The 26065-nt window shown below is 48.7% G+C and overlaps 1 protein-coding gene and 1 pseudogene across 1 annotated transcript in view; both read left to right on the top strand.

The window, feature by feature from the left end:
- Positions 1-26065, top strand: part of ndst2a (N-deacetylase/N-sulfotransferase (heparan glucosaminyl) 2a) — a 630597-nt gene that overhangs the window by 124749 nt on the left and 479783 nt on the right. The window lies entirely within an intron of this gene.
- On the top strand, positions 14837-15387 carry LOC140403450 (translationally-controlled tumor protein pseudogene; annotated as a pseudogene).

Raw genomic sequence — 26065 nt, 5'->3', positions numbered from 1 at the left:
TGCCCTCTGGAGTACCAGAAAGTTCTGAAATGGCCCTCTCTCTCTCTCTTCCCGATTCAAACCCGGCTGAGTAACTGTAGCACTGCCTAAAAGACGCTTTGTGGTTGAGATTGGCATAGAACATACAGTGCAGAAGGAGGCCATTCGGCCCATCGAGTCTGCACCGGCCCACTTAAGCCCTCACTCCCACCCTATCCCCGCAACCCAATAACCCCTCCAAACCTTTTTGGTCACTAAGAGCAATTTATCATGGCCAATCCACCTAACCTGCACGTCTGTGTCCATAGCAACATAATAATAATAATTGCTTATTGTCACAAGTAGGCTTCAATGAAGTTACTGTGGAAAGCCCCTGGTCGCCACATTCCGCCGTCTGTTCGGGGAGGCCGGTACGGGAATTGAACCGTGCTGCTGGCCTTGTTCGGCATTGCAAGCCAGCTGTTTAGCCCACTATGCTAAACCAGCCACATAGGGGTGTGACGCAAGTCAGTAGCCAGACTCCAGATACTAACTACTGGAGCCTTTATGGTTTGGCCTAGGTTTCTGTGGCGTTAACTTCATAACTTAGAAGAGCAACAGGAAACCTGTAAAAATGAATTTGGTGCAAGGAGGATGAAAAGCGATGGGGCAGTGATGGATTCTCTCAGTGGTACCATGTTTTATGGTTTTATTCTATCGTCTTTCACATTGTGATGGACACAACTTCTCTGCTTTTAGAGCAACTCACTAATTATTTCTCTGTAACCCACTACTGCGTTTCTTGGAGTACGCCATCAGTAAGTAAATGGAAGATATCAAACACAATGCAATTTCATATTCCTAAATGGAAAAGAAATAATCGGTATTTAATTCTGCCCTTTTAGTGGGTTTTGCGAGCGAATGTAACTTGCTTATAAATCTACTCAGCACTTGGGTTGCATTGTGGGGCCTCGCAATCTTCAAAACTTAATAGTCTCTACACGGTTCCCAGAAAAGAAAATTTATTTTCTTTTTTATGATTCATTCATCTTTCCTGAAAAATTGCTTTTATCTGAATAAGCTGGTGAAATAGAAATGATTTTTTTTTTGTTGTCTTGCTGTATTCCCCTGTGCCAGACTTGGGCCACACTGAATCGCCATGTGCAATGGCATACTTTACAACAGTTGCACTCTTGATGCACTTGCATGGGCACTCTGAATAGAGGTTGGGTGCGTTCCCAGGGATGGAATTGGCTGCTGAAGCACTTGGGCAAAAAAAATGGGGACGACTGTGAAGATTGGAGATGTTGTGTCTGTCTATCCACCATCTTGTGACTATCTGTCCACCATCTTGTGACTGTCCAGCATCTTGTGACTGTCCAGCATCTTGTGACTGTCCAGCATCTTGTGACTGTCCAGCATCTTGTGACTGTCGGTCCGCCGTCCGCCGACTGTCGGTCCGCCGTCCGCCGACCGTCGGTCCGCCGTCCGCCGACTGTCGGTCCGCCGTCCGCCGACTGTCGGTCCACCGTCCGCCGACTGTCGGTCCGCCGTCCGCCGACTGTCGGTCCGCCGACTGTCGGTCCGCCGACTGTCGGTCCGCCGACTGTCGGTCCGCCGACTGTCGGTCCGCCGACTGTCGGTCCGCCGACTGTCGGTCCGCCGACTGTCGGTCCGCCGACTGTCGGTCCGCCGACTGTCGGTCCGCCGACTGTCGGTCCGCCGACTGTCGGTCCGCCGACTGTCGGTCCGCCGACTGTCGGTCCGCCGACTGTCGGTCCGCCGACTGTCGGTCCGCCGACTGTCGGTCCGCCGACTGTCGGTCCGCCGACTGTCGGTCCGCCGACTGTCGGTCCGCCGACTGTCGGTCCGCCGACTGTCGGTCCGCCGACTGTCGGTCCGCCGACTGTCGGTCCGCCGACTGTCGGTCCGCCGACTGTCGGTCCGCCGACTGTCGGTCCGCCGACTGTCGGTCCGCCGACTGTCGGTCCGCCGACTGTCGGTCCGCCGACTGTCGGTCCGCCGACTGTCGGTCCGCCGACTGTCGGTCCGCCGACTGTCGGTCCGCCGACTGTCGGTCCGCCGACTGTCGGTCCGCCGACTGTCGGTCCGCCGACTGTCGGTCCGCCGACCGTCGGTCCGCCATCTTGTGACTTCCTGAAATGAGGACACCTGCTGGTAGTTTTTTTGTTTCACTTTTTCTTGGGCTGGGGGTGGCACTGGCTAGCCCAGTATTTGGTGGAAATCCCTAGTTGTCCTTGAGTAGGCGGTGGCAAGCCTTTTAGAATCACTGCAGTGGTGTAAGTACTCCCATAGCGTTTTGAGGAAGGGTGTTCCAGGATTTTGACGCAGTGACAGTGGTGAAATGGCGATCATAGTTCCAAGTCAAGATGGTTTGTGAGCTTGTGTGCTTAAAGAGCTGCAGTGACGCTGCCCAAATTACTGCTGTTTGCCGCCCTCCCATTCAGGAGCATGCTCTCCACCCTGGCGATCTTTAACTATTCTCCATTTTATATCTCTTCTCCACACATCCCTCACTCTTCACATTAGAGCAAATTTGAGATGACAAGTATGGGGCACGCACACGAAATTCGGGCTGCTGTTGATGGCAAAACAAGTTACTTCTTGAACTCCCAATGTCAACCCATTCAGCCCCTTCAACAGAAAAGGCTGTACCTTCAGGAGCTGGATGTGAAAACACAAAGGGTCCCTCAAGTCAACATGTAATGGATCTCACACAGTTTTTAAAAAATATTTAGAGTACCCAATTAATTTTTTCCAATTAAGGGGCAATTTAGCGCGGCCAATCCACCTAGCCTGCACATCTTTGGGTTGTGGGGGCGAAACCCACGCAAACACGGGGAGAATGTGCAAACTCCGCACGGACAGTGACCCAGAGCCGGGATCGAACCTGGGACCTCGGCGCCGTGAGACTGCAGTGCTACCACTGCGCCACCCTGTTGCCCTGGATCACCAAAGTTAACTTGGCATGGCTGCTTTAAGAATAATGGCTACTTGAATGTCACCGTTCCAGTCCTGTCAAATAATACATATGCACGAGCACACATCCTCTTTTATTATAACAAAGTCTTGAGTAAACAGGAGACCAACTATTCATTCCTGACCCCGAGAGGCTATGCCAGCCTTGCTTTCTTCTATTATGGTAACTCTCCTGAGAGTCTACACCTGCAGTACAAATGGTTTCTGACAAGGAGTTGATCTCTTCTCGAGGCAACTCTCTCCTGGGAGAGAAGAGCAGCCGGATAGATGCGTTTCTGGAGCTCCAGCCCCCGCGGGCAGCCCGTGTTCAATCAGATTCTTGCTGAAGAAGAGCTGTAATTGGGTTGAAGGACAGAGTTTGCAATTCCCTGCGAGCAGATGGAGCATCTCAAACCAACAGCGGTTGGGTTGTTTAGGGAGACAGAAAGTTTGAATTGCATGCAATGAAAATTGTTCCTTGAAGCTCCAGCAAGCATGTTCGCAGAAGGTCATGCTTTTTGTGGAGGCTGTTTGACAATCTTCAGCCAGACTTGGCTTTTTGAAAGTTGAACTCTTAATTTCCAAACCTCCCCACTCCATGCCTGCATTCCATCGGAATTTCTCCTTGCAAACTTCCAGCTGATGTGTATCCGAGCTGGGACACTGAGTGTGCGGAGCATTAGGCAGTGAAACTCCAGACTCGTTGCAAATTTGATGCACTTCACCACGTGGAATTTCGAGATCCTGACCCATGTTCATGATGAAGAATGTCATACCAGTTTTGCCTGCAGAAGTGATGCCACAGATGGCTTATTTTTTGGGTGGGAGCACTGTGGTTTGGTGGGAGCCGGTTGGGTAATTAATCAAAATACCTTCGAAATGAAAGAGCTATTTATGTAGCACTTTTCATCAATCTCTGGATGCCCCAATGTGTTTACCGTGAATGAAATACTCTCCATGTGATGGAACAGTTGTAGTGTGGGGAAACACACTGTCAATTTACACACAGCGAGCTCCCATTCAAACACTCACATAACGGCCCTGTCTCACTAATATTAGTTGAAAGATGAATTGTTGCACAGCACCCTGAAGATGCCCTCCCTGGCAATGACCTCCTTTATGTTTACCTGTGAGGGTTGGGCTTAATGCTTCTGCAGAAAGGTGGCAGCTCCAACAGTGCTGCACCCTCTCAGTACGATGGTGGAGCGACAGCCCAGAACCTCTTTTACTCAAATGGGACTTGAAGCCATGACCCAGACGAGCGCTACCCGGTGAACCACGTCAGGGGCAATGCGGTATTGTATCTGTCTCTGTGCTACATTCCAGACTGTTCTCAGATAGGATGTAAGTTCCCCTCCAATGCTTCTCCGAATTCCCTCACTTGGAGCTCTGCAGCGAAACCTGCTGATATTCCAGACCAGCTCTACCCAAGTGGTCAGGCCGTGTACCTTGCAGCACAATTGTAGACACGTGAAAACTGGGTCAACGCGTTTCTCCTAGGCTGGCGAGCAGCCCGGGAGTCTAGATTGTGTGTATTTTGTAACCCTTCACCTCTGTGAAATGCCGAGGGACAGTTAATTGAATTAAAGATTTTATATAAACGTTCCTTGTTGATAACTCATGCTTCAGGATTTGCATGCATGCTCGCGGCTGGCACTTGAGTGCATTACTGAGTTGGTGCTGCATTGTCAGCAGTGCCTTCCCTCCAGTAAGATTTTGAACTGAGGGACTGTCTGGAGGGGAACATTTGAAGGTGCTGCAACACCATTTAAAAAAAAAAATTTTTTTAAATGTTTTTATTGAGGATTTTCATTTTATACACTGGACAATAGACCAGAGTATGTGGATCGGGTACAATATAAAATAACTTTCCATTGGCATTGTCACCCCCCCTCCCCCAGGATCTGTCCACCATTTACAAGGCAATAGTCAGGAGTGTGATGGGATATTCTCTACTTGCCTGGATGAGTGCAGCCCCAACACGAAACTTGACACTGTTCAGGACAAAGCAGCCCTCTTGATTGGCATCCCATCCCCCAGCATAAACATTCATTCCCTCCACCACCGATGCACAGTGGCAGTCGTGTGTACCATCTACCAAATGCACTGCAGGAACTCAGCAAGGCAACTTCCAAACTCCTGACCTCTACCAGCTAGAAGGACAAGGATGGCAGAGGCCTAGGAACACCACCACTTCCGGTACCCTGGCAAGTCACTCACCATCCTGACTTGTCAACTATATCGCCTTTTCTTCACAGTCCTTGGGTCAAAACCCCCTCCCTAACAGCACTGTGGGTGGACCTACACCACATGGACTGCAGTGGTTCACGAAGGTGGCTCTCGACCTACCTCTGAAGGATAAATAGCGATAGCGGCAAATGCTGGCTTAGGCTGCAACACCCACATCCCCTGAAAGAATAAAGAAAAAGAACCAGAATGGCTTCACTGCAGAACCTGGGGAGACCAAGAAGGGGAAATGGAATCATTTACACTACGTTGTCCATTGGAAAAGTTGTCAACTCTTGGATTAGTAGGCCCTGTCCACCTTTATGTTCCTACGCTTCCTCTTTCCGCCTTGATGAGTTTGCTGATGTGTTGGAGCTCAGGGATTGTACAAATTTTAAAAAATGAATGGGACTGACTGGTTAGATCTATGGAAGCCATGATGTGGAGATGCCGGCGTTGGACTGGGGTGGGCACAGTAAGAAGTCTTACAACACCAGGTTAAAGTCCAACAGGTTTGTTTCGAATCAATAGCTTTCGGAGCACAGCTCCTTCGTCGGGTGAATGAAGAGATGGGTTCCACAAACACATATATAGACAAATTCAATGACGCAACATTCAATGACGCTTTGAATACGAGTCTTTGCAGGTAATTACATTTTTACAGGTCCAGACGGTGCGACTGGAGAGGGATAATCACAGGTTAAAGAGGTGTGAATTGCACTCGAGAAGGTGAAGTATGGGCAGCACGGTAGCATAGTGGTTAGCACAGTTGCTTCACTGCTCCAGGGTCCAGGTTCGATTCCCGTCTTGGGTCACTGTCTGTGTGGAGTCTGCAGGTTCTCCCCGTGTGTGCGTGGGTTTCCTCCGGGTTCCTCCCACAGTCTAAAGATGTGCAAGTTAGGTGGATTGGCCATTCTAAATTGCCCTTAGTGTCCAAAAAGCTTAGGTAAAGTTTCTGGGTTACGGGAATAAAGGGGACAGGGCGGCGGCGTGGGGTTTAGGTAGGGGTTGGTGCAGACTCAATGGCTGAATAGCCTCCTTCAACCCTGTAAATTCTATGACTGTGATTCTATGACATTTGAGTTGAGGGGAAGGATGGAAGGGTTCGACAATTCATGGGCTTTGTTCATTATGAACTTTCAAGAAGTGGATGACATTGAACATTAGCAGGGGTGATGGGGGTGGGGGGGTGGATGTTGGACTGTATATGTTGTTGGTGACTATAGATGGGTGGATGGTGGATTCCTGAATCCTTTCCTTTGATGTTTGTATTTAAAATATTGAGGGCTGTTTGTGGGTTGGTGGGAGGGAGGAATTGTTGGCCAGGGGATTGACATTGTATTTGTTACTGTTGATTGTTGGTGGGTGTAAATTTGGATGAAAATGTGAAAAAGGAGGAGAATAAAAATATATATATTTTTTTTAAAAAGAGGTGTGAATTGTCTCAAGCCAGGACAGTTGGTAGGGTCATTGATCCATTTTCCCCCCTCTGGTGGAGTTTATTGAGTGGCGGATGGGTAGGAGCCCTGTCTAATTTCACCCCAGTGCCAAGAGTGTTGAGATTAATCAAAGAGTCCCTATTCCTAGCCTAGCTGAGCACAGCTGAAGCAGCATAGTTTGAAGATGCACGCAGCCCTCACCACCTCCAATATACTTTCCGAGTCATTCTTGCTGAATGCTACTTGGATGGTGCTTAGTCTCAACACGTGCTCTTAAGTAAATGCTGACACATTCTCAAGGACTTCTTAATGTTGACCATGTATAGAATATGATGGGCCAGCTTCATGAATCAAGCCTCAACGAGCTAATATTGTGGAGGAGAAAAAGTTGGACAAATGATGTAAGAAGTACTCAAGTTGATTGGGATGATAGCATAAATTGTATAAACCTTACTGGAAATGTGCTGGAGCTTAGAATGGAAAGTTTATCCGCATTGCAAGATGCTGTGATGAATGTAGCAATTCCAGACATATTGTATTATATGCATTGGGTGCAGTAAGGGTTAAAAACCTGGGTTGGTGTGTGTATGACTGCTGCAGTCATGTTTTTAAGAATCCTGGGTTGAAGGACAGCTGGACGTCTTGGAGGTGGGTGCAATTAAAGCATCATAAAAGTTTGGGCTAAAAGACTTTTGACTATATCAAGAGTGTTCCCTGGGGGTTAGATAATTGCAGACAATGGCCAAAATTCTTCGGTCGTTGCGATTCATTTATCCCACCTGCAGCGCAGAGGGTTCCCGGCGGCGTGGGGTGGTTACAATGGGAAATTCCATTGACCAGCAGCAGGAGTATAAAATCCCACCACCAGTGAATGACCCGCTGCTGGCGGACCGGAGAATCCCACCCTCTGTGTTCAGCTTAGTAAGATGATGGAGTTGATGAGAGGAGCCAGGGGCTGAAACAGTTTCAGGAGTTGAGTTTAGTTTTAGATTGGGAATGTGAACAGAGGACAATTGCTGTTCTCAATGCAGTTCAGTTAAAGATCTGCCTGTGGACAGAAAAGCTGTTTCTATCCAAACAGTTCAGTTAAAGATTTGACAGGGGACAGACCATAAGCTGATGACCTCCAGACGGTAAAGATTTGCCTCTGAACAGGATAGGAGCAATTTCAAAGGCTGGCAGTTCAACTAGTAAATTGAGACAGGCAAGAATCTGCAGCTGGTTCCTGAAGGCGATCTCTTTCTCAAAGTGGTTTATCCAAGATATCTCTTTACGCATCTCTTTACTGTACACAGAATAACACTTTTCACTGTACTTCAGTATACGTGACAAATCTAATTCTTTTTTAAAAAATATATATTTTATTCAAAATTTTGTGGCCAAACATAACAGTACATAGTTTTTCTTTTGAACAACAACAAAGCAATATAAATAACTGTGGCCAATTTTAAACAAATAAATAAACAAAAACAAAACCAAGTGGCAACTGCCTTGTCACAAATAGTTACTCTCCAAAGATATAATCCAACAATCCAGTATACATTACCTATAACAAGTGTCTATACATATACAATGATATCCCTGAGAGTCCGTCCGGTCTCTTTTCTCCCCCCCCCCCCCCCCCCCCCCCCCCCCCGGGTTGCTGCTGTTGTCTTCTTCTTTTCCATTCCCTCTATCTTTCTGTGAGGTAGTCGACGAACGGTTGCCACTGCCTGGTGAACCCTTGAGCCGAACCTCTTAATACGAACTTGATCCGTTCTAACTTTATAAACCCTGCCATGTCGTTTATCCAGGTCTCCACACCCGGGGGTTTGGCTTCCTTCCACATTAACAATATCCTGCGCCGGGCTACTAGGGACGCAAAGGCCAAAACATCGGCCTCTCTCGCCTCCTGCACTCACGGCTCTTCTGCAACCCCGAATATAGCCAACCCCCAGCTTGGTTCGACCCGGACCCCCACCACCTTCGAAAGCACCTTTGCCACCCCCACCCAGAACCCCTGTAGTGCCGGGCATGACCAGAACATGTGGGTGTGATTCGCTGGGCTTCTCGAGCATCTCCCACACCTATCCTCTACCCCAAAAAATCTACTGAGCCGTGCTTCAGTCAAATGCGCCCTGTGTAGAACCTTTAAATTGTATCAGGCTTAGCCTGGCACACAAGGACGATGAGTTTACCCTACGTAGGGCGTCAACCCACAGCCCCTCCTCAATCTCCTCCCCCAGCTCCTCTTCCCATTTCCCTTTCAGCTCATCTACCATGATCTCCCACTCGTCCCTCATTTCCCTATATATGTCCGACACCTTACCATCCCCCACCCATGTCTCTGAGATCACTCTATCCTGTACGTCCTGCGTCGGGAGCTGCGGAAATTCCCTCACCTGTTGCCTTGCGAAAGCCCTCCGTTGCATACGCCGAAATGCATTCCCTTGGGGCAACCCATATTTTTCCGTCAGCGCACCCAGACTCGCAAACATCCCACCTACGAACAGATCTCTCAATTGTACTACCCCAGCTCTTTGTCATGCTCCAAATCCCCCATCCATTCTCCCCGGAACAAACCTATGGTTATTTCTTATTGGGGACCGCACCGAGGCTCCCGTCTTTCCCCTATGCCGTCTCCACTGCCCCCAAATTTTCAATGTAGCCACCACCACCGGGCTTGTGGTGTATTTCTTCGGTGAGATCGGCAACGGTGCCGTCACCATTGCTTGTAGGCTAGTCCTCCTGCAGGACGCCCTCTCCAATTTCTTCCACGCCGCTCCCTCCCCTTCTCCCATCCACTTACACACCATTGAAACATTGGCGGCCCAGTAATAGCCGTTTAGGCTCTGTAGTGCCAACCCCCCCCTGTCCCTGCTACGCTGCAAAAATCCCCTCCTCACTCTCGGGGTCTTCCCGGCCCCCACAAAACTCATAATACTCTTCTCGATTCTCTTGAAAAAAGCCTTCGTGACCACCACCGGGAGGCACTAAAACACAAAAAGGAATCTCGGGAGGACCACCATTTTAACCGCCTGCACCCTACCTGCCAGTGACAGGGACACCATGTCCCATCTCTTAAAGTCCTCCTCCATCTTAAATTAAGCCTGTGTAATGTCCCCCAATTCTTGGCTATCTGGATCCCCAAGTACCGGAAGTCCCTTGTTACCTTCCTCAACGGTAAATCCTCTATTTCCCTGCTCTGCTCCCCTGGATGCACCACAAACAACTCACATTTCCCTATGTTCAATTTATACCCTGAAAAATCCCCAAACTCCCCAAGTATCCGCATTGACTCCCCGCTCCATCTCTCCCTCCTCATCTCTCACCCCCCCCCCCCCCCCCCCCCCCATCTCCCTCGCTGCTCCCCTTTTCCTCAGTTGGTGGGCCAGCAACCTGCTCGCCTTCTCCCCATATTCGTACTGTACGCCCTGTGCCTTCCTCCATTGTGCCTCTGCATTACCCGTAGTCAACAAGGTCAACAAGGGCAGCACGATAGCATGGTGGTTAGCACAATTGCTTCACAGCTCCAGGGTCCCAGGTTCGATTCCCCGCTGGGTCACTGTCTGTGCGGAGTCTGCACGTTCTCCCCGTGTCTGCGTGGGTTTCCTCCGGGTCCTCCGGTTTCCTCCCACAGTCCAAAGATGTGCAGGTTAGGTGGATTGGCCATGCTAAATTGCCCTTAGTGTCCAAAATTGCCCTTAGTGCTGGGTGGGGTTGCTGGGTGATGGGGTGGAGGTGTGGACTTGGGTGGGGTGCTCTTTCCAGGGGCCGGTGCGTACTCGATGGGCTGGGTGGCCTCCTTCTGCACTGTAAATTCTATGTATCTCTGGGATCCCCTCCGCCGGGTCCGCCACATACAACAACAAATCATCCGCATACAGAGATACCCGGTGTTCTTCTCCTCCCCTGAGTACTCCCCTCCACTTCCTGGAACCCCTCAATGCTATGGCCAGGGGCTCAATCGCCAGTGCAAACAATAACGGGGACAGAGGACATCCCTGCCTCGTCCCTCTATGGAGCCAAAAATAATCAGACCCCCGTCCATTCGTGACCACGCTCGCCATTGGGGCCCTATACAGCAACTGTACCCATCTGATATACCCATCTCCAAAGCCAAATCTCCTCAGCACCTCCCACAAATAATCCCACTCCACTCTATCAAATGCTTTCTCGGCATCCATCGCCACCACTATCTCCGCTTCCCCCTCTGGTGGGGGCATCATTATTACCCCTAGCAGCCTCCGTATATTTGTGTTCAACTGTCTCCCCTTCACAAACCCAGTTTGGTCCTCATGAACCACCCCCGGGACACAATCCTCTATCCTCGTTGCCATTACCTTGGCCAGAATCTTAGCATCCACATTCAGGAGGGAAATGGGCCTATAGGACCCGCATTGCAGCGGGTCTTTTTCCTTCTTTAGGAGGAGCGATATCGTTGCCTCTGACATAGTCGGGGGCAGCTGCCCCCTTTCCCTAGCCTCATTAAAGGTTCTCATCAGTAGCTGGGCCAGCAAGTCCATATATTTCCTATAAAATTCCACTGGGAATCCGTCTGGTCCCGGGGCCTTCCCCGCCTGCATGCTCCCACTCCCTTTCACTACTTCCTCCGTCTCAATCTGTGCTCCCAGTCCCGCCCTCTCCTGCTCCTCCACCTTAGGAAATTCCAGCTGATCCAGAAAGCACATCATTCTCTCCTTCCCATCCGGGGGCTGAGCTTCATATAATCTTTCATAAAATGCCTTGAACACTCCATTCACTCTCTCCGCTCCCCGCTCCATCTCTCCCTCCTCATCTCTCACCCCCCCCCCCCCCCCCCATCTCCCTCGCTGCTCCCCTTTTCCTCCGTTGGTGGGCCAGCAACCTGCTCGCCTTCTCCCCATATTCATACTGTACGCCCTGTGCCTTCCTCCATTGTGCCTCTGCATTACCCGTAGTCAACAAGTCAAATTCTACGTGTAGCCTTTGCCTTTCCCTGTACAGTCCCTCCTCCGGTGCCTCCGCATAGTGTCTGTCCACCCTCAAAAGTTCTTTCAACAACCGCTCCCTTTCCCTACCCTCCTGCTTACCTTTATGTGCCCTGATAGATATCAGCTCCCCTCTAACCACAGCCTTCAACGCCTCCCAGACCACTCCCACCTGAACCTCCCCATTGTCATTGAGCTCCAAGTACCTTTCAATACACCCCCTCAACCTTAAACACACACCCTCACCTGCCAATAATCCCATGTCCATTCTCCAGGGTGGGTGCTGTTCTTTTTCCTCCCCTATCTCCAAGTCCACCCAATTTGGAGCGTGGGCCGAAATAGCTATAGCCGTGTACTCCGTCCCCGTCACCTTCGGGATCAGTGCCCTTCACAAAACAAAAAAGTCTATCCGTGAATAGACTTTGTGGACATAGGAGAAAAACAAAAACTCCTTCCTCCTAGGTCTACTAAATCTCCAGGGGTCTACTCCTCCCATCTGCTCCATAAAGTCCTTGAGCACCCTAGCTGCAGCCGGCCTCCTTCCGGTCCTGGACCTCGATCTGTCCAGCCCTGGGTCCAGCACCGTATTAAAATCTCCACCCGTTACCAACTTTCCCGCCTCTAGGTCCGGCTGCGTCCCAACATACGCCTCATAAAATTGGCATCATCCCAGTTCGGGGCATATACGTTCACTAAAACCACCGCCTCCCCTTGCAATCTGCCACTCACCATCACGTATCTGCCCCCACTATCTGCCACTATGGTCTTTGCCTCAAACATTACTCGCTTCCCCACTAATATAGCCACCCCCCTGTTTTTTGCGTCTAGCCCCGAATGAAACACCTGCCCCACCCATCCTTTGCGAAGTCTGACCTGGTCTATCAATTTCAGATGCGTCTCCTGCAGCATAACCATATCTGCCTTAAGTTTTTTTAGGTGTGCGAGTACCCGTGCCCTCTTAATTGGCCCGTTCAACCCTCTCACATTCCACGTGATCAGCCGGGTTGGGGGGCTCTTTACCTCCTCCCCCCCCCCCCCCCCCCTTGTCGACTAGCCATCTCCTTTTTCAATCCAGCTCCTCACCCGGTTCCCACGTAGCCGTATCTTCCCCCCAACGGCGCTCCCAGAAGTCAGCAAACTCTGGCCGACCTCGGCTTCCCCCCGTGACCTTGTCCCCCACTGTGCGAGGCCCCCTCCTTCCTGCTTCCCTGTTCCCGCCATGATTACCATAGCGCGGGAACAAAGCCCGCGCTTCCCATTTGGCCCCGCCCCCAATGGCCGGCGCCCCCAGCTCCTCATCCTCCCTTCCCTCCTCCCCCACGACATGGGGAAGAGAGAAAAGTTACAGGGTCGCAGGATTAACAACTTGGGAAATCATCTCTTCCCCCATTTTCCCCCCCCTTCACCCCACGTAGTCGCCCCACCACTTTGTCCCAAACGTTCTTTTTCTAGCCCGCTTATTCCAGTTTCTCCTCGACAATAAATGTCCACGCCTCTTCTGCCGTTTCAAAGTAGTGGTGTTTCCCTTGATGTGTGACCCACAGTCTTGCCGGCTGCAGCATTCCAAATTTAACCTTCCTTTTGTGCAGCACTGCCTTGGCCCGATTAATGCTTGCCCTCCTTCTCGCCACCTCCGCACTCCAATCTTGATATACGCGGATTACCGCATTCTCCCACCTACTGCTCTGGGTTTTCTTTGCCCATCTGAGGACCATCTCTCTGTCCTTATATCGGAGAAATCTCACCACTATGGCTCGAGGAATTTCTCCAGCCCTCGGTCTTCGCGCCATAACTCGATAAGCTCCCTCCACCTCTAACTGGCCCGTCGGGGCCTCCGATCCCATTAACGAGTGAAGCATCGTGCTCACATATGCCCCGACGTCCGCCCCTTCTGCACCTTCGGGAAGACCAAGAATCCTTAAATTCTTCCTCCTCGCGTTATTCTCCAGCACCTCCAGCCTTTCCACACACCTTTTGTGTTGTGCCTCGTGCATCTCTGTCTTCACCACCAGGCCCTGTATTTCGTCCTCATTCTCAGCAGCCTTTGCCTTCACGACCCGAAGCTCCTGCTCCTGGGTCTTTTGCTCCTCCTTTAGCCCTTCAATCGCCTGTAATATCGGGGCCAACAGCTCCTTCTTCATCTCCTTTTTAAGTTCTTCCACGCAGCGCCGCAGGAACTCTTGTTGGTCAGGGTCCCATATTAAACTGCCACCTTCCGACGCCATCTTGCTTTGTGCTTGCCTTCCTGGCCGCTGCTCTAGAGGATCCACCGCAATCCGGCCACTTTCCCCTCCTTTTTCCATCCATGTCCAGGGGGGATTCCCTTCTGGTTTACCGCACAGTGTTTTTAGCCGTTAAAATTGCCGTTGGGGCTCCTATTAAGAGCCCAAACGTCCGTTCCACCAGGAGCTGCCGAAACGTGCGACTTAGCTGGTCATCGCCGCACCCAGAAGACAAATCTAATTCTTACAGCGAATATTCCAGAGTCAGCTAACTGTATTTAAAAGTGGATTTTGGTTTGAGATGGGTGTTGTTTTGAGTGGAAATAAACATAGCAGTTAAGGTTTATTGTGTCATTGTATTGATAAGCAGTGTTTAACTGGTAATTGAAAGCTACTTGTAATTATACGATGCGAGTTATTAATACTGTGTTAAGGGCAGCATGGTGGCACAGTGGTTAGCATTGCTGCCTCACGGCGCCGAGGTCCCAGGTTTGATCCCGGCTCTGGGTCACTGTCCGTGTGGAGTTTGCACATTCTCCCCGTGTTTGCGTGGGTTTCGCCCCCACAACCCAAAGATGTGCAGGGTAGGTAGATTGGCCACGCTAAATTAACCCTTAATTGGGAAAAAAATTAATTGCGTACTCTAAATTTTGAAAGAAAAAAAAATTAATACTGTGTTTGTAATAAAGTTTGTTTTAATGTACCATAACTCTATTCGTGCGTGGAATCACTCCTGGAGCGAAGTATCCTTTCCTCACAAGTCTTACAAATTAAACAAAATATTCAGGTTTCTGTCCGGTATCCTAGCAAATGTTGGGGTATGGTCCGGGACGGTAATAATGGCTCCTGCCGTCAACGTGATGGGATTCAAGACACGCCACTGATGATAACATCTGGTGCCCTGAGCACCTCTAGGTGCTTCACTGGTGTGATTATCATGGCAAAAGTTGACACTGGGGCCATGTAAAGAGAGGCTAAAAGCTTGGTCAAAAGGGTACTTTAGCTTTTTCCTCTCCACTCTGCACGACTGTTGTTCCTGCCGCCCGTCGCTGCCCGCTTCAAAATGAGGCTTTACCAATGCTCATTTCCGGCGACGAGATGTTCTCCGACATCTACTCGATCAAGGAAGGCACCAAGGGCATCACCTACGAGGTGGAGGGGAAGGTTATTTCCGGAACTGAAGGATCGATTGATGAGTCTTTAATCGGTGGCAATGCTTCCCAAGAATTTCCCAGTGAATAGGCTGAATCTTCTCCTGTCCGAGGTGTTGACATTATATTGAATCACAACCTGAATGAAGTCAGCTTTGCAAAAACCACCGACAGAACTTACATAAAGGAATATATGAAAGACCTGAAAAAAAGAATAGAGAAACAACATCCCGAAGGAGTGACGACTTTCACTGACAATGCCCAGGCAGTCATTGCAGAGATTCTATCCAATTTTGTAAACTATCAGTTTTTCTTCGGCGAGTGCATGAACCACGATGGCATGGTTGGATTGTTAAACTATCGTGAAGATGGTATTACTCCATACATGGTTTTCGTCAAGGATGTTTTGGAAATTGAAAAATGCTAAATCAGCTGTCTGCAGTTGGATTCATCGATCCCAATTGCCTGCTGCTCACCATTTTACGTGCAATAGAGCTGGACTGGTATTATTGAACTGATTCATGATCAGAAATGAAAGCATTGTTTTAACATTTAAGTTGTAATAAAGTGCATTAATCCCCTAAATGCCGGTCTGATTTCCATTGATACGTGAGGCAACAAGGCGGTAGATGAGGAAGTACTATGTGGTAGAGTTTAGAGGTGACTTAAAATGGGTCCTTCGCTGCATCTGACCTGCTTTATTCGCTTAGACTAGATCACAAAAGCGGTAGTTCTCATCACAGCTGAAGCAGTGGAAATGTAAAAGAAATGAGAGCCTAAGAATCCCCCTGAGCTAGCAGTGAATTAGATGATGCTAATGCTCTTTATGGGAGAGGTGAGGGTAAGTATAGAACACCTTAGTTTCCCGAAGTAACTCTTAAAATGTTGAGTTTGTGTCTGATTCTGTCATGAAATCCAAGGGAGGTTGTGTGGTTCACTAAATATATGTCCTGCCATGCTATTGTCCAAATTTCAAGTGAGTTTTGAATTGGTAGACTGCGTACTTTATCTAATACAGCCCTGCAAAAGTCAATCTTTAATAAACGTTAAAATGTAAAAAAAAAAAAAGGGTACTTTAAAGAAGGAGAGAGTGGTAGAGGGGCGGAGCGATTGGGGAAGGGACTCCAGGGTTTCGGGCCACGGCAGCTGTTGGGAAGGCCGCCAAGAGTGGAGTGCTTAGAGTGCAGGGATGAGCAAGGTGCCATAATCGGAGACCTCAGCACTGGCATTTCTGGAAGCTCCACCATGTCAGCTAATCTGGACCCCAATTTATTCATTGCAGATTTTAGGACCACTTTAAATGGCAAATTGAATCTGAATAAGACCTCAAATTAAGGAAATATAAAATTGAGTCGTCACATTGATTGCGGTTCTCTCTGTTTGTGGCTCCCTTCTATATCATAGAATTTACAGTGCAGAAGGAGGCCATTCAGCCCATCGAGTCTGCACCGGCTCCTGGAAAGAGCACCCTACCCAAGGTCAACACCTCCACCCTACCCCCATAACCCAGTAACCCCACCCAACACTAAGGGCAATTTTGGACACGAAGGGCAATTTATCATGGCCAATCCACCTAACCTGCACATCTTTGGACTGTGGGAGGAAACCGGAGCACCCGGAGGAAACCCACGCACACACTGGGAGGATGTGCAGACTCCGACAGACAGTGACCCAAGCCAGAATCGAACCTGGGACCCTGGAGCTGTGAAGCAATTGTGCTATCCACAATGCTACCGTGCTGCCCCCATGGTATATATATGCTGATGTGATTAATGGTGCAGCAAGGGTTTTGAGAAACTACAAGTTTGGTCAGTTAAAAAAGACATTTCACAAAGAATGTGCATGTGAGGTTGTAGAGCGGAGGTGTAGATTGCTTTGTAAATGGAATTCATTATTGCTCAGTGGAACCGCAAGGACGATTGTACAATTTACAGCAACACTTTCTTTCATAGTTGAGTAATGCCTGTACCTGCAGGCAGTTTAAAGAGTAGGTGCTTGTGATTTGTTGCCATGTTGGAATCTGCAGTTGCTCATCTCTCGGGTTTCAGGGTATGTTGGTGTTGCTTTAGCGTTTGGACCTTGTCCAGGTGTTTGGCGATTTGTTAAGGCCCCTGGTGAGGCATGTTTCTTTTCACCACCATTTTCTGATGGTTGGCCTGCAGGAAAGAGGCAAATTCACCCCGAGGGTTGCCCTAGGCTGCAGAAGTCCGGGAGCTGCTTGCTTGCGCTAAGCAGCTCATTTCTCCTTTACTTTTGGACGAAATGCGGAAAGTGATGAGATTCAACCCCTCTCGTCACTACGTCCTTGCGAAGAACTGGTCACAGAAGGGCTTATTTTTTGTAATCCTAAAAGCACCTTGTTTAATGAGAAGGAGTTCTGAATGCTTTAATGGTTGCAATTAATTCTTTTGGACCTTAAAAGAGTTCATGCTATTAATTTTTATGCCCGCAAGTGTCATTAATTTTACGAAGTTGGAGAAAAAGTGGGTTTCTCCATGAGTACCCCTTCTGTTTTCTTAAAATAAATTTAGAGTACACAATTCTTTATTTTTCCAATTAAGGGGCAATTTAGCGTGCCCAATTCACCTAGCCTGCAAATCCTTTTGGATTGTGGGGGTGAAATCCATGCAGACACGGGGAGAATGTGCAAACTCCACACAAACGGTGACCCGGGGCCAGGATCGAACCCGGGCCCTTGGCGTCTTGAGGCAACAGTGCTAACCACTGCGCCGCCGTGCCGACCAGCCCCTTTCGTTTTAAAGCAGTTATTAACATAACTTCAGGTTTTTTTTAAAAATAAAATAATTTAAATCATTTTTTCCAAATTTAAGGGGCAATTTAGCGTGGCCAATCCACCTACCCTGTACATCTTTGGGTTGTGGGGGCAAAACCCACGCAAACACTGGGAGAACGTGCAAACTCCACACGGACAGTGACCCAGAGCCAGGATCGAACCTGGGACCTCGGCGCCGTGAGGCAACCGTGCTAACCACTTGCGCCATCGTGCTACCCACTGCACCACCATGCTGCCCCCCCCTCCCCCAAAAATTAAATTTAAGTACATTTCCACAACCTTTTCTTTCAATCAGAGTGTTGTGTGAACAAGGAATGTAGGTGACTTCATTGTGTGAAGCCACTGTTATTTGGTGCAATCTCTAACAGTGCGAAGAATCGGCATTGCCACAAGTGGAGACGGCCAGTAATACAGGACACTTCAGTGTTTGTGTTAGCTGAGCCATACATGTTTATTCAGCTCCTGTGCACAGTTCCGAATGAGCTGAGGTATTTAGCAGTTCAGCATAAACATCGGAAGATACTCTATAATAGATGGCTCTGTCATGCCAATACAGCGACTCGTGTAGAAACATGTACACATAGCTACTTAATTCGGTATTGCTTTACAAGTTGATTTTATTACAAATTATACATAGCTATGCCTTCAAGAATGTTGGTAGAACTCAGTTTATTTCCTCATTGGATCACCAAACTGTGGACAAGATGAAGACAAGAAGGAATACATTTGGAAGCTGTTGAATCAACAATACTAATGCCAGCAACATTAAAAAAAATATATATATTTCAATTTTACCACATAACGCAACAAATCCTCCGGATTGGTGCAGCACAGTGTAAATATCTCAGTGTAAATGTCTGTGTGCATGAACACAGAAAATGACAGAAGGAAAACAACGCAGTCGATTCAGCTTAATCACTGAACTTGGTGCCCCTGTATGTACCAACGGATAGACTAGAGAATGAGAGAGAGGAGGCGATGACCATGAAAACAGGGTAAGATGGTGCATGCCTTCCCACTTAGCGAGTGCTTGCACAACCCACGAGAATCTAGTCTAGGGTCTCCGCGCCATGCTCGGACATGCAACAGAACACACCTCCCTCCCCAGCTCCAATCGTGCCAGAGAGAGCAGTAAACACATAATGGACTTCCTTTTCTCAGATTCAAGACCAGCTTGTGTCTTTCGCAGGAACCACTCGATGATTATTTAACCCCAAAATAACGAAGACAAAAACTACGGCAAAAATTTGCGAGGACATTAGTTCCAAGTGGCTCTTTTACATATCGCCACCAGACGCATCAAATCCACAAACTCCAGCTCAGTACAGATTGATAATCATTCCACACATCTATACAGAGAAGACCAGCAAATATTCTTTCAGTTGGTTTAGATTGAGATCACTGCGGCTAGTGTCTCCCATCACAGTGACAATGACAGGATAAAAAGATGCTGCCAAGAGCAGAGGATCTCAGGGTACCAGGACATAACCATGAGCACATGGTCCCCTGGTGCACACCCCTCACTGCCAGATAAGAAAGGAAAAAAGCTGCTCACTGGAAACTTCATTCGGCCTTCCAGGTCACCCCGCCCAAGAAGGAACACCCCAAGCAACAGCACACCGACCACAGTACAAGACATGGCCCGACATTGTATACTCTCGTAATACAAGAGCCAGTAAGCCGAGGATACCCACACCATGCCAGGACTCGGGACAGAACCAACCTCGCTCCTCGCTAACCCCTTCAGAGGCACTGCCCCGGCCCCGTCAATGCTGGAACATTTGCACCATCCTCCTCCGAGGAAACCCCATCAACAAGGAGACGAAGAATAGTCCAGACAGCCACCTGCTGGGCATCTCGGGAGGGATACGATCCTTCCCTTCTTGAAACAGTAAGGGAAACCTCCACCAAGACACAATGTACAAAATTGGGGCCTGCATAACCAGGCCTCCTACCCAAGTAAGGAAAAGAAACCTCCATAAGAGTGGAACACCAGGATTAGCCAAGGAATGCCAGACAAGGTCCAGTACCGTACACTATCACAGAAAGGATACCAGGGACAGAACAGTGTAGCCTCACCAGAGACAGAACACCGCCTCCCCCGAGGCTCCAAAATGGAGGGCGCCCTGGAAGTCAATATATTAGATGACTTGGAGGAGGGCGCCTATCTCCCTCACTCAGCCGACCCTCGAACCCATGAAGGACTCCAACAATGCTGATCCATGGCACTTAGATTCTCACTCAAACCCTGCCATCTAGAGGCTACTATCTCCCCAGTGAAACCCCACCTGGAGAGGGAGAGCAGAACAGGTGCCCCCAAAAGTGGACATCTCTGGTAAGGGAAAACCCACTCCTCCAGCCAATCAACCCTCCATCCAACCCAGCTAAATACAGTTTCTCCTGCCCTAACCTACCTGCTCAACCGACCACTGCCACGACCCACACAGTCAAGGGAATATTGAAAACAACAAGGTCAAACTAGGTTTAACTGACCACACTTGGGTGTGTGCGGTTACATACTTCCCCTTACTCCAACAACTCCAGAGGAACCAACCACAAAGAGGAATCACAAGGAACTCGGTCCTCTCCAGGATACATGGTCTGTCCGGGCTGTCGTAGGAGATAGGCACGGATTCCAGAATAAGAAAAACACGAAAGAAAAACATGTACTGGGGTTCTAACAGGGGGCTTTCTGCACCCATAGTGAGGACGATGGCCATACCACCCACCACCACACCAAACCATCCACCAGCCACCCTTCTGTGGTGGTACTCATCTTCTCTATAAACTAAGTGAGGAGTGTTTAAAATTTACTCCCCCCCCCCCCCCCCTGTAAATGCAAGGGGTACAGCACATAAAAAAGGCAAAACCAGGCAGATACTGCACAAACCTCTTATTGCACTAGTGACTTGGTATGGTTTTTGCCAAACAGGATAGCAGGTAACAACCGCCTCTGCTTTGTTGCTATCTTTTGGTTGGTTCTTAATTTGGTTGTCCCACCAGAGTCGCCAGTAAATGTTGCCCGTTGTGTCTTTACTTAATTTGCTCTGTTTTATAACCTTTGCTCTAGAGTCGCCAGGTATCTTTATGATACTGCCACGAGGTTCAAGTTCAAGTGATGATCAATAACTCCATACACCAGTTAGTAAGTTTCAAATCAAAACACATTTATTCTACACAGTCAATCAGTACTCATGTATAAAACTCTACTTACTAGACTATTTCTAATACTAAGAGGCCAATACTTAGCTTTGGACTGGCCCACCAGGTTAGGGGAACAAATGGCCTTTCGTTCGATTCTGAGTCTGCAGGATTCAAAGCTGGTATAGACTGGTAGCTAGGAGCGCCTATCTCGTAGCGTGCGTTGAATGGAGACTTACTTGGTTGGTGCGGCAGCTAGGCAGGTCACGGTCAAGGGTTGTTTCGAGCTGCTGAGAGGCCCTGCCAAGAAGGACGAATTGAACTTGGGGACTCTATTTTATAGTCCCATGGGGCTTCGCGCCCTTTTGGACGAACCCCGTACCTGGTTCTAAGTGATTGGACTAAGTTCTGATCACTTGGATCGATTTCTCCAATACTGGAGCTGTTCCCTGATCGCTGGGCGGTTCCTAAGTGCCCGTTGGCCTTCCTTTGTCTTGGCTCCTGCTGGCGCCGAGGAGTCTGGCTTGGCCTTGTTTATCTTAACTGTTTCCAATTGTTCCCAGGGATTGCTCATCAATATGTAGATGGTTGTTAGTTTCAGTGGTGTCTGGGTTCCTGCAAGTTCTGATATACAGGAAACTTTGTACCTGCTTGTTTTTCCTGCGTTTGACTGAATTTCCCTGCATTCTTAGCGGATTTCCATTTTAAAGTCGGGAAGTGGCCAACCCAGGTGGCTACAGCTTGTATATCGGACCCCCTTGTCAGGAAAAAAAGCAATAACATAAAATCAGCGGCATAGTGGCAGGGGAATAAAGTTCAGGATTATTGATGAACAGCAGGATCATAATAGAGCGGCACGGTAGCACAGCGGTTAGCATTGTTGCTTCACAGCACCAGGGTCCCAGGTTCGATTCCCGGCTTGGGTCATTGTCTGTGCAGACTCTGCACCTTCTCCCCGTGTCTGCGTGGGTTTCCTCCCACAAGTCCCGCAAGATGGGTTGTCAGGTGAATTGGACATTCTGAATTCACCCTCTGTGGACCCGAACAGGCGTCGGAGTGTGGTGACTAGGGGCTTTTCACAGTGATTTCATTGCAGTGTTAATGTGAGCCTACCTGTGACAAGAATAAACTTGATTATTATTATTAATATCACCATCCATGGAGTCTGGAAAGACCAGGGCTGTGACAGGATTGCCGAGCAGCATTCAGGATCCGTCCAGGGTTCCATCGGAGCGACGCCCCTCCGCCATGTCACCATCCCGAAGCCCAGGCAGCAAGAAACCTAGGCCCCGCCGGGAGGCGACAACCCAACATGTCCAACCGCCTACAACTCCTTTCGACGAGCATCGAAGACCAGACCAGTGGCCGGGGTCTCCGACCGACCCCAGGCCTCGAAGACCGGATACAATGTGCCTTCAAATGGATACTGCGAAAACATGGCAGCCAACGCTCAAACTTGGCTGGGATTGTTTAACTTGACCTGGTTCCTTATCGCCAAAATCTAGCCTGGATCGGGCAGGGACATAGTGCAAGACTCAGTGTACATCAGGAACAAGCAATAATGTGCAGCAGGACTTTAAAGAGGGATTGAAAGATGAGCAGCGTCAGAGCTCGCGAAAATGCAGCCGCTAATCAGCTACTGTTTTAATCCTCATGGATTTCAAGTGGTTTTGAAACGTGGGATACAAGTTTACACCTATCGTGCTCGCTGTACATTTCTGCCTCAACTTGGGCTCCAGGAGTTGCAAAACGGAGGCAAGAGATTCTGCTCGGTGGTTATCACAGCTGCTTCAGGGTCAGCGTCAGGGTCCCAGGTTTGATTCCTGCTTGGGTCACTGTCTGTGCGGATTCTGCACGTTCTTCCCGTGTCTGCGCAGGTTTCCTCCGGGTGCTCCAGTTTATAGTAATAATCGTTTATTATCACAAGCAGGCTTCAATGAAGTTACTGTGAAAAGCCGCTAGTCGTCACATTCCGGTGCCTGTTCGGGGAGACCGTACGGGAATTGAACCCGCGCTGCTGGCATTGTTCTGCATTACAAGCCAGCTGTTTAGCCCACTGTTCCTCCCACAAGTCCCGAAAGACGTGTTAGGTGAATTAAACGTTCCGAATTCTCCCCCCCGTGTACCTGAACAGGCGCCCGAGTGTGGCGACTCTGGGGTCTTCACAGTAACTTCATTGCAATGTTAATAAAGCCTACTTGTGACACTAATAAAGATCATTATTGTCAGTTCACTGTCACTGAGCAAAGTGAATGCTTATTAACAGCCGATTTAAGCTTTACTGGGGGAACGGTTTCGATGGGGAAGTGGGGGTTGCAGGAGCAGAAATAAAATCCTTCCAAAGAAATTATTTCACATATCTCAATGCTCCCGAGTTCCATTTGTGCCATGCCCTTTGCATCACAAGCCGCTTTGCACTGACGGAGAAAATCAGCAAACGTTATGTGGACAGGGGGAAGGTGGAAGATGGACATATGTGTATGAGAAGAGGAAGGAAAGGTTGGCGGGTTTGAGGAGTTTTTCAGACACTGGGCAGGAAGTAGCGACATTGCGGAATCAAGGGTGGGGTTGTAGAATTGTACCGTGCAGACATTCAGTGCTAACCCACTGCGCCACCGTGCTGCCCTATTTTCAAGTATTTATGCAACTCCCTTTAAAATGTTATTATCGACCCTGCTTCCATCGCCCTTTCAAGCAGATCGTAATTGCTCGCTGCCTTTCAAAGAAGAATAAGAAAGTCTCCACTCTGGCTCTTTCGGCAATCACCGTAAATCTGCGACCTCGCTTCCCCACCCTCCTGCCACTGGGAACCTGTTCTCCCTATTTACTCAATCAAAATTTCCAGTTTCCAGCGAAGGAAGGCACTTCCTTTTCCAAGTTATAGAATATGGTGATAAATCTCGGAATGAGACCAGTCACAGAAATCCCCTAATTTGTACTCGGGAATTGATTTGTCTTCATTCAGCACCGTTGATTTAATGATGAGACTGGATAAATCGTTCATACCATTGATTTCCTCTACATATATATATATATATATATATATATAATATAATATATATATATATATATATATATATATCTATATCTATATATACATATAGTTCACGGGCAGAATGACATTCAAGGGTTGTTGAAAAGGGGCTTTGTAGGCATGGCTGAGGTTTCTCTATGCTTGTGGGATGGCGAGAAGTCATGCGGAATAAATCCTTTAGTCCAGTAGTACCGCCTTCGTGTTGCTCTCCTGGTAATCTGATGAACAGATCTTGTGTGTGTGTGTGTTGATTTACATATCCAGATGCTCATGAATAGGACCAACTTTAGGGCCCCCATGTCGGGGTGAGGGGCAGAGTGAAACCCTCTAAGTTTATATCCCGCGGAGACCCGGCTACATTGTGGTTTTGACAAGTGCCCACCTAGTAATTTGGGGAAAAGCTCAATTTTAAAAAGCCAAGTGCGGACTGCGTAACTTGAGTCCTGATATTCAGGAGATTTTAGCTTCACAATAATCCCTTTGACGGCATTGAAGCTGGGTTTGCAAAATTGGGAACTTTGTTTTGTTTTTGTGCTGAGCATTTATCTAATTGGATTTGAATTTCCTTTCCCCTGCTGGTGGCTGCAGATTGGAACTGATGAATGGGTGAAGTTGGTTTACGGGGGGCCCATCGGTCCCACGGAATAATGAGCAGCTGAATGTAAAATGGAACAAGAGACACCCTGCTGGGATGGGTTTGAGAGCCGGGTTTGTGATTTGCTGCAGTTTTCCTCCTTCGATGCACCGTTGAATTCCCTGCGCTGTTTATCCGGCAGACGTTGGAATGAGGTTCATTTATTTTCCTCCCCCATCCCACCCCCCAACCTTCAGCACTGCCGAGGGCTTGGGGAGTGTATCTCTTTTTAAATCGCAGGAAATAATTCCTCCCCTGATCTGTTTCAGTTTGTGTAAAGCGACAGTCCTGCCCTTGCCAGCAACAGAGTTTTCAAATACCTGCAGAACCTTGCCCCTCCCTACCTGGGTACCCCTCTCCAGTCCTACAGCCTGTAATACTGTCGGTCTCGTTGCGCCAATGCAGGATATTTATGGAACCTACAGAGGTAAGGAAGATATAAATTTTATTGGAACACATCTTACCCCCCCCCCCCCCCCCCAATGAGATCCTGAGACATTGCGGCACAGTTTGACGATGATGTATAATGTCTCATTAGCTTATCAGAGTTAAAATTAACCCCTTCCTCCAGTAAGTCCCCAATTCTACCTATTGTACTACACCTCTCCTCCAAGTCTCTGATTTCCATTTCTCTTCTACAGGGACAATCACTGTGGCGGTTTCACCACCCAAATGGGTCCACGGCTCTTTTGGAGGGATTTGGGGTTTGAGTCCTGCGGGTGATCTCTCAGACTCTGCTGGGCAGAAGGAGAATTAATGGATGAATCGGGTTCACCAGTTTGGTTGTCGTCTGAATCTCTCAATCAGCACAGCATCTCTGGTCTGCTCGATTTGATAAATGATTGCTCCGACTGTGTAGGCGGTTGCCGCTGAGTAGCAACTAGTACACGTTTGTTACATCCCATGGAGCCACTTTTGGTTTGGATGAGGTCGGACCGTGGATGTGGCTTCCTGTTCGACCACTTGCCCATAACCAGCTTGGTCTCTGATCCAAACCGGCTCTCCCGTTAGATGTCTGGCAGGTTTTACGCTTTGTGCTGTTCGTCACAGTTCACATCTAGCTGAAACAGTACGCATACTCTTTCTCCCTCATTTTGTCCTCATCGGCTTGGCATGACTGTGTACGAGGAGAGTAGGAAGTTTAATCCTCAGCCATTTTCCTGTGAGGAGTGCCAAACACGGTAGCTCAGTGGGCAGCACTGTTGCTTTACAGCTCCAGGGTCCCAGGTTCGATTCCCGGCTTGGGTCACTCTCTGTGCAGAGTCTGCACGTTCTCCCTGTGTCTGCGTGGGTTTCCTCCGGGTGCTCCGGTTTCCTCCCACGTGTCCCGAAAGACGTGCTTGTTAAGTGATTTGGACTTTCTGAATTCTCCCTCCGTGTACCCGAACAGCCGGATTGTGGCGACCATGGGCTTTTCACAGTAACTTCGTTAATGTAAGCCTACTTGTGACAAAAAGGATTATTATTAAACCATTTTGGACTGGAGTTGAGCGATTGCACATTGTTTTTCTTCAGCAATGCTTTCACAGTAAGCACTC

The sequence above is a fragment of the Scyliorhinus torazame genome, chromosome 28, assembly GCF_047496885.1.
Source record: "Scyliorhinus torazame isolate Kashiwa2021f chromosome 28, sScyTor2.1, whole genome shotgun sequence".
NCBI classification, from domain to species: domain Eukaryota; kingdom Metazoa; phylum Chordata; class Chondrichthyes; order Carcharhiniformes; family Scyliorhinidae; genus Scyliorhinus; species Scyliorhinus torazame.
Note: the sequence above shows the minus strand (reverse complement) of the source record. Positions and strands in the feature narration are given on the sequence as shown.